The following is a 7,460-nucleotide window of genomic DNA, read 5'->3' as shown; positions in this document are numbered from 1 at the left end:
AGAGGGAGCTCTTCTTAATATTTTGACACTAAAATCATGTCGATACACCTTACCGACTGCGAGTAAAGCCACCCACGCTTTAACTTGACAGACTGTATATAATTCTGAAGTTGAATCCCGAAATATTGTCGGTTTTGGCCTCGCTTTGGCGTATATACAAGATATATTGCAATTATTCCAGTTTTAAATATTTAAAAAAATGTTAAACATCTGAAATCGTTGAAACCTGTACATTCTAAATATCTTTGTCCTAATTATATTCGCATTGAAATATATGTACACGATAATAACCGTACGCCCATCGTATGCCATTAAATTGAGGCAAGAACTTTCTTAATTGTCGTTTATCCCATCATATCCATATAAAATAAGTATGGGAAAAGTTCATCCAAGCATTTTCTCCGTGGACACTTCAGATATGAAAATATGTAAAATAATAAACAATCTGTAGTAAAGGGGCTTTTCATAAGCCATGTAGTTTCCTTAGGGGAAGGGGGCCTACGAAAAGCCACGCTGGTCCACGTGGGGGGAGGGGGGGGGGGGGGGGGGGGGGGGGGGGGGGGTTCGCGTCCAAGCCACGTGGTTTTATATTCAGATGAAAAAAATAATAACAAAACGCATAGCTTACTCCTTTTTTGAAATAGCATGCAGAGTCCTAAATTCGATCCCTGCGAACCGAACCGAGTGCCCCTTCCCCAAGTCTTTTCGTTTATTTACATTATTTAATGAGTCGAGGCAAGAAAATTCTGGGCACAACCACGTGCGTGGTTGATATCCATATTTTTTTGTTTTATTTTCGTTTTACAACAAATAGAAGAAAAAAAAGCACCTTCGTCTTATCCCAAATGAATGTGCTTAATGTTCTGAACATTCCAATAAACTACACTGTTAAAAATAATATTAAATTTAATATAGCCATGTGTATGAAAATTAATACATCAAGCACATGAAATCGCCATTAAAAGCACTTATATTAAATTTCATATACATTCATGTTCATCATTTACAAGAAAAACCATATCATTTCATTTTTCACGAATGTAAAATAAGTTTAGCTGTAATTTTTAATTCTAAATAACAAAACATGATACCATCTTCCTGTTACCCAAAAATAAAATTGAATTTCAAGTCGAAAAGTTCAATCAAGCAAATAAATAACCGACTTAAGGGCATGTGATACTTACAGTTTCCCCGGCTTTTTCCGGCTAGTTCCTGGAGATTAGTTACTATGTTTATATGTAAGTCCAAAGTTTTCGACCAAAAATATTGTGTAGCTCGGGTGAATTGTAACACACATAACCTCGAAATATACACGCACGTTGTTAGCAATATCAAAAATTTTTTGATAAAAAAACACACAAAAAAAGTGTATGGGGACGTCCGTTAGCGTGTTCGCTATCATTTCCCAAATTTTTAAGACAAAATATTTATTATTCTAGAAAAAAAGCCGGGGGAACCTAAGACTGGTAAAATCGACAATTTTCTAAGTATCACATGCCCTTAACCTACAATTAACTTTATTCCACTTAAATTTTGACCATGTACAGTGAAATTAAACAAAATTTACCCGTACATTGCACTTTTATTATGAATAACAATTGAGTCGACGAATTCTAGATTGTTAATTTAATTTAGAATATTTTACAAGATTTAAAGAAATTAAAGCAGGTTGAGTTTTCACGCTCATTGCTATACTAACCTGTATATTAAATTTAATACACATGTATATTAAATTCACTACACCAATGTATGTTACATTTCAGTAGCGGTAGTGCATATTTGCTTCACACACATGTATATTAAACCTCATACAGATTTTTCTAACAGTATAATTTTATTGCTGATATGAAGTGTTATTTAAAAAGTATATTTTTGTGATAAGTGGAGGATAATAAAAAACATTTAAAATAATTCACAATATTAAAGTCTATAATATAAATAGCACAGTCCTGCAAAAAGTACCTTTAAGGGTATGCCCCTCGGTGACGACGTAACCAAACCAGTCCCCGGTTATGAACATTTTTTGTTGTGTTCACCATGTCCAAAGGCAATGATATATCGCTCTCAAAGTTTGGAATTTAGAAAATCAGACAATAAATTGCGTTTGTATATTTAGTTTGAGTAATAATTTTGCAAAAAATTATCCGAGAGAAAGTAAATATGCAAAATTATTTTCATTTTTTTTGTGCTCACTGCGTCCATACGGATTGAGATATCGTGTTTAAAATTTAACAAATTAAATAAAAAGCTATAAAGAACGTTTGTATACACCAATGTTTATAATTTCAAAGAAAGTTTATTTATAAATTGATAAAATAGGATATTACCATTCGAATTGTAACTTTTGCAGATTTTTTTTGGTTTGATGCATTTCAGATTTTTTGATTCGTGTATATTGAACACTGACACCAATTTTGAACTAAATCGTCTAACCATTTAAAAAAAGTAATATAAACAATACAATTCGCTGATTCGTTGCAAATCAACAAATAAGTATCTGCACACAAGTAACCTATCATTATTTTTGGAGCATTTTTAGCGATAGCTAGTGGAAAAAAAAGAAACTTTGAACGTCGATAAAGTCGAGATCACGTGACTAAGTTCGTTCATGAAATTTGTTTGTAGAATGATTTTTATTTTTTGGTCCTCGCTAGGTCAACGCGGATTGAGATATCGCGTTCAAGAATTAGTAAGTTATACAGAAAGTCGAAAATTTGTCAGTTCTCAATACGCGTATCAAAAATATGAAACGCATCATATCAAAAATCATCTGCAAAGTGCTAGAACTAAGATAGTAATACCCTTTTCTATCAATTTATAAATAAACTTTCTTTCAAATAATAGATTTAATGCTTTCACGATGATTCATTTTGATAACAAGAGATATTTCGGGTTTCACTCGTGTAAAAAACTACGAAATTTTGCCGACGTTTCGTGAACATTGCAGTTCACTTCTTCAGGGCTGACCCGAAACTGAGGTATCAGGTTATGTTGCTCTTATGTATACTCTCTACGATGCCTGTGATTGGCCAGAGCGCCCCACCGTGGGGACTGGTCGAATCTGATTGGCCAATCACGTCTTTTTGTTTAAAAAACCCAGAAGGACGGAAAGCTGGATCGGATTGGTATTATATTCATTGTCCCTATTGATGTTATTAGGGTTTTTTAAGATTTCTATTGCTTCTCTTTGTTTTCTGAGAAAGATGCTGTGTATTTTTGAAATGACTGTTGTTCTGTCAAATAAAATTTCACGTCCTGTTTCGATATGATGTTCAGCTAGTGCTGATTCCGTGAAATGTTTTAGCCTGACCTTACTTTCATGTTCCTTCATACGTTGGCTCACCGTTCTCCCGGTTTCTCCAATATAGAATTTGCCACAAGAGCTGGAGATTTTATATACTCCTGGATCACTTAGGGGTTCCTTTTTGTCTTTCTGGTTATTTAGTATTTGTCCTATTTTCGCAGGTGGTTTAAATATGGTTTGGATGTTGTGTTTGTTAAGAAATCAATTTGTTTGTGTAATCGTTCCGTATTAGGATTTGTTTAATATTTTGTAATTCCTTTTGTAAGTTATCTTTATCTGTCATGGAGACAGCTCTGTATACAAGGGAGTTGATGAGAGATTGTTTTTGATAACACCTTAGGACATGAAGTGTACATAAAACCCACACACACAAACAGATACCTAAATGCCTCCTCCCACCATCACCCATCTCAAAAACAATCTGTCATCAACTCCCTTGTATACAGAGCTGTCTTCATAACAGATAAAGATAACTTACAAAAGGAATAACAAAATGTTAAACAAATCATAATACAGAACGATTACACAAACAAACAAATTGATAAAGCAATGAGAAAATAAGCTCAAAAGAACAAGTCCACACAACCTACGAAAGAGAGAGAGAAAAGTGACCACCACCCTACCCTACATCCAAGCTGTCACAGAACAAATAGGAAGAATTCTCAACAAACACAACATCCAGACTATATTTAATCCAGCTGCGAAAATAGGACAACCACTAAATAACCCTTAAGAGAAAAAGGCACCCCTCAGTGATCCAGGAGTACATAAAATCCCTTGTGCTTGTGGCAAAGTCTATATTGGAGAAACCAGGAGAGTGGTGCGCCAGCGTATTAAGGAACATGAGTGTAAAGTCAGGCTAAAACATTTCACGCAATCAGCACTAGCTGAACATCATATCGAAATAGGGCATAACATTTTATTTGATGAAACAACAGTCATTACAAAAACGCACAACAAATTTACAAGAAAACATAGAGAAGCAATCGAAATCATAAAACACCCTAATAACATCAATAGGGACAATGAATATAATACCAATCCGATCCGGCTTTCCGTCCTTCTGGGTTTTTTAAACAAAAAGACTTGATTGGCCAATCAGTCCCAACGGTGGGGCGCTCTGGCCAATCACAGGCATCGTAGAGAGTATAAATAAGAGCAACATAACCTGATACCTCAGTTTCAGGTCAGCCCTGAAGAAGTGAACTGCAATTTTCACAAAACGTCGGCAAAACTTGGTAGTTTCTTTAAAATAATGAACATATTGATGTATACAAAACGTTCTTTAGTGCTTCTTATTGATTCTCTTAAATTTTAAACACAATATCTCAATCCGTGTGAACACAGGAAGCACAAAAAAAATGAAAAAAATTTTGCATATTTACTTTCTCTCGGATAATTTTTTTCAAAATTATTACTCAAACTAAATATACAAACGCAATATATTGTCTCATTTTCTAAATTAAAAACTTTGAGAGCGATATATCATTGCCTTTGGACAAGGTGAACATTAAAAAAAAGTTCATCACCGGGGACTAGTTTGGTCACGTGGTCACCGAAGAGAATGTCTTTAAGGGCATGTGACACAGCTAAATACCTATATTACCGACCTCACTTTTTCAGTTCACTGAATGTTTTTTTGAACCTAAGAACTTTTTTTGTAAATAAAATATCGAGCTGAAACTTTGGAAAATTTATTAGAGAACAATAAAGTACGTTTAGGTACTCCATTTTGGTAGGAACTTCACTGGAAAGTATATTATCTTTTTTCTGAACCTCGACATTTTTTGAACGTTTAAACTTTTTTTGTACATATAATATCGGTCTCAAACTTTGAGAAATGCAAGAGCCGAAAGAAAACTACGTTTAAGTACAAATCTTAATAATAAAAGAAGTAAAAAAATATATTTCAACTATCAATTCCATCGGCATCAGCCGGTAACGTTGTACATGAGCATACGAACCCTGGCGGCCACTAGACGAGGCTCTAGAGGGTTCGTATTTTCGTGCACAACGTTACCGGCTGATGCCGATGCAATTGATAGTTGAAATCTTTTTTTACATCTTTCATTATTAAGATTTGTACTTAAACGTAATTTTCTTTCAGCTCTTGCATTTTTCAAAGTTTGAGACCGATATTTTATGTATAAAAAAAGTTTGAACGTTAAAAAAATGTCGAGGTTCAGAAAAAAGATGAAATAATTTTCAGTGAAGTTCCTACCAAAATGCAGTACCTAAACGTACTTTATTGTACTTATTGATTATTTATTGATTATTTCCAAAGTTTCATCTCGATGTTTTTTTACAAAAAAAGTTTTTAGGTGCCCTTAATCAACAAAATATAAATTCGATGGCTTCCACGAATATTGGGCTATTGTCCCGTTACCGTTAAAAAAGCGTTCATCGTCCTATTACAAATGAGCTTTAGTCGATCTTTCCGCTATGGATAAGAATGCGTCAAACTTATTTTTGTAAGAAAGTTTGTCAACATTTCCGACAAATAATAGGGTATTTATTCCTACTGAAAAACTTAGCTAAGTGAAGTTATACGCATTCTTATCCGTAGCGAAAAGAAAGAGTAAAGTTTATTTGTAATAAGTTGATAGATGCTTTCTTAACTGTAACGGAACAATACCCTAATATTCGTAGAACCCATCCAATTATATCTTAATTTTTTTTAGATATTCAACAGCAAGATTTTATTTTCTAAATGAGAAGTTTCTTTTATAATAGACTGAAAGATTTAAATTAATATTTCCCTTTTCAATCAAATAAATAGGTTATAAGCAAAGAATACAAGAAATTACTATTCAAGATTCTCATAAAAAATCAAGGAGAATTCCAGGTTCTCAAGGTTTTTCAGGTCGCTAAACACCCTATATCGTTAGGAATTTGCTGAAATTACTAGAATAGTGTACTTTCGTTAAAATAATTTAACCCAGACTTTTGATTTCTTATTCCTACAATGTGAAGGTCATAACTCAAAATAGCATGTTAGTAAACATTCTTGTTTTTTCGAAATTCTATTCTCGCACAATGAAGAATTAGCGCAATTTTCGTCGCGATGAGATGAAAGCAGATCAATCACTTTGCTGAAACAACCGTCAATTCAGAAGAATCTAATCGAACGTTGCAGGTACACGACGCAATTATTTATGTTGTATTAGGAAACAAGTCTACGAAGCGTGACCACAGATTTTGGCACCTGGTCCCTGTGATCCGAGAGAAACTCAGTGCGGTGATTCACTATTTTAGATTACGACATTGTATCCATGCAGGACGAGTAAATTGAAATATGTGGGTTGTCATTGGACTTCTTAGAGTCCTAGATCCTGGCCATCGCTGGCTGAAAGTTGACAACGCCTTAATGACAATTCTCGAGTATTAGAGACATTCAACAAATCACGAGTGATTCAGAATGTTTCAGAGACATTTTCAAAAATCATAAAGAATGCATTCAACAAAACGTTTGTTCACTGTGAGAATTGTTTGATGTATTTCGAAATTATTCATATCTCTTAATGATGCTTATATTTTCTTCAGGTTTATGAAAATAGAGGATTATAAAATTAAAATATAAGCATAGATATTAGACATAAATATGGCGGACAGAACTAAAATTCCATGTTATCTTTTTTTTCAATTAGATTTTTAGTAACAACAAACGCTTCTAGAGGTGCGTCGATCGAGCCGCCGCATCTACGTCCAAGTGCATTGAAGATACTACGCAGTTTTTGAGAAGAGAAAATTTTACTCGATACATTGCAAAATCGAAAAATTTGAATCTTATATGAAATTGTCTTTTCTTTCAAATTGAAAGCCATTCAAATGAAACAATTTTCATTTTGGGGTTTTAAAACTATTAAAAAATGTGCACTTCAAAATTTGTAACGTTCTGGATTCAAGAATGAAACATATCGAAACTCAAGCTTTCAAATTTGAATAATTTAAAATTTTTCTAAGTTAGAGATTGCAAACAGAAACTTCCAAAGCTAAAATTTGTAATTGATATTGTAGAAATTTTAACAAATTTTCTTCAATTCTTAATAAAATTCTTATATACGAGGGTGGATTGATAAGTTTCCGGCCTGACCAAGAGATGGCGCCACTAGGCCTACCTTGAGGTGGCGTTCTATAGTACCATCCTTAGATAGCT

General features: G+C 33.6%; 1 protein-coding gene across 1 annotated transcript in view; it reads right to left on the bottom strand.

Moving 5' to 3' along the window:
• LOC117169329 overlaps window positions 1–7,460 on the bottom strand; it is a 66,756-nt gene that overhangs the window by 955 nt on the left and 58,341 nt on the right. The window lies entirely within an intron of this gene.

The sequence above is a fragment of the Belonocnema kinseyi genome, chromosome 3 (assembly GCF_010883055.1).
Source record: "Belonocnema kinseyi isolate 2016_QV_RU_SX_M_011 chromosome 3, B_treatae_v1, whole genome shotgun sequence".
Taxonomy (NCBI): domain Eukaryota; kingdom Metazoa; phylum Arthropoda; class Insecta; order Hymenoptera; family Cynipidae; genus Belonocnema; species Belonocnema kinseyi.
This window is presented reverse-complemented; position numbering and strand designations above follow the sequence as displayed.